Here is a 2,321-nt window from a genome sequence, read left to right as displayed (position 1 = left end):
GGGGGGCGAGAAACTGCTTTTGGCGCAAGCGCAGTAAAGGCCGTTCGTACTTGAACGGTGGGCGGGCTCGGTCTGGTTACTGGAGTGTATTTTGACCCTGGTGCCTGCGTTTTTGCCTAGGTGCACACAAGCAGATTTTTATTCAACTGTCTAAGCGCAATTCAGTTTGTCTTCCCTTTAACTGTCCTCATCCAATTTCCTGGATGGCATTTATGGATGGCATTTCTCGTCATGATTCATTCTAATCGCATTTTTGTTTTTTAACTCGAAGCGATAGAGCCTATTTTCTCTAGCGGGCTGCAACTGAAACATCACGCCTGCCTTTTGGTGAGGGGCCAGGCTGAGTGTCTGGATATTTTTCATTCACGGAAGCAGGAGAAGGCCCCTGATGCAGGTGGGAGCGCAGCGACTGGACCGGATTCCCGTGCCTCTTCCGTGCAGACCCGAGGCCCAGGCCAGATCGGCCCAATGCACTTCCACTTGTTGCCCTAAAAACCCAAACCAAGCTCACTGCAGTCGAGTCGATTCTGACTTAAAGCGATCTTAGAGCTTTCTCAAATCGCCGGAAGGTTGTTCTAGCCTTCCGGTCTCGTCTAGCAGAACGCAGAGTTCTGGAATGCTGGAGAAACCGAATTGCAAGACCCTTTCGTTTCCCCTACACGGAGGCTTCCAGAACTGCCCTAAAGGCACATAGCTCTTCCTGTCAGGAAACCGTCACCTACTGGGCTCCGCACACGGGCCCACCAGCGGAGGGCGGGTCACCGCGAAGCGATGGGGCCTGCTTAGGGGACTTTCCAGATTAGGTCAGCGGCAAATCTGTTAAAACTCCCACTTCTCCAGTGTTAGCTTCCCCAAGCCTTGTCAGGCTAGAGCGCCTACCGCAGCTAGGCGGTTAGGAGCAGTGCGCTAATCCACACAGAATCGTGACAAGGTGGGGTGGATGGAGGCGGTGGGAGGGTGGAAACTCCGCAGGCCAACATGCCCAGACACTACTTTTTCGGTTCAAAGGCCTTGGGAAAACAAAAGACTTTGCACAAAGTCTTTAGGGTGAATTGAGCTGAAGTCCCAGAGGGCTTTTTCTGGTAACCTCTCACATCAACCCCTTTCCTGAAAGATAAGCAGCTAAGAACTCAATTCTAAATATTATCTTGAGAAATGATAAACATCTACTTGTAATTGTTTTACAGTATCCTATACATTTTCAAGTATAGATAATTGTAATTTAATCCTAAACCGACTCTAATATTGTTAGTTGCTCACGGCGCACGCCACAGGGTTTTCACGGCTTTCACAGTTCACCAGGCCTGTCTTTTGAGGCATCACTCTAAAAAATAAGTAAATAAAATAACCAAAAAACCCCAAAGCAAAACCACCAAACCCATGCCATCGAGTCACTACTGACCCCTATGGCCTCTGTACAGAGTCGAACTACCCCTGTGGGTATCCGGGGCCGTACACAGTTTTAGAACAGATGTCTGTCATCTTTTCCCCTCCGTGGTGGTCTGTTTGAACTGCTGATCTTGCAGTAAGCAGCACGATACATAACCCACCAAACCACGAGGGCTCTCAAACAAACAAACAAAAGTTTCCCTGCCATCTAGTTGATGCTGATTCATAGCAACCCGACAGGAGAGGGTAGAACTGCCCCTGTGAGTTTCCAAGGGGGCGTCTCTTTATGGGAGTAGAAGGCCCCATCATTCTCACTCAGAATGACGTCGGACTGTGGACCCTAGTTGGCCACCAGGGCTCCCAACTAAGTTGGTTCAAAAAGCCAACTTTTAGCAATTAGTTGAGCACTTCATCTTTGTGCCACCCAGGTACTCCAAAACGTAGGTTTTATTATTACTCATTTTTATTATTCCCATTCAGAGATGAAGAAACTCATAAAGATCTGAATGAAGCCCAGAAAGTTTTGTGCCGACTTTAGAAGGAAGGGAGTTGATAGAAAGTTGAATGCTTACCTCTGGGAGAGGTTAGGCCTTCAGTTGACACAGTGGGTTAAGCGCTGGGGTGCTGTGCTCTGGGGAAGATGATGCCTCCAGAAATCCCATGAGACAGCTCTTCTATTGGCTTGTAGAGAAGTGGTTCTCAACCTTCCTAATGCCGCGACCCTTTAATACCCATCCTTGTGTTGTGGTGACCCCCAACCATAAAATTATTATTATTATTATTTTTAATCATTTTATTGAGGGCTCATACAACTCTTATCACAATCCATACATACATCAATTTTATAAAGCACATTTGTACATTTGTTACCCTCATCATTCTCAAAACATTTGCTCTCCATGTAAGCCCCTGGCATCAGCTCATTTTCCCCC

This window comes from Echinops telfairi, unplaced genomic scaffold (assembly GCF_000313985.2).
Source record: "Echinops telfairi isolate 266 unplaced genomic scaffold, ASM31398v2 ScPeMD7_5592;HRSCAF=6446, whole genome shotgun sequence".
Lineage (NCBI taxonomy): Eukaryota > Metazoa > Chordata > Mammalia > Afrosoricida > Tenrecidae > Echinops > Echinops telfairi.
The sequence above is the reverse complement of the archived record's forward strand: the minus strand, read 5'-3'. Positions refer to the sequence as shown.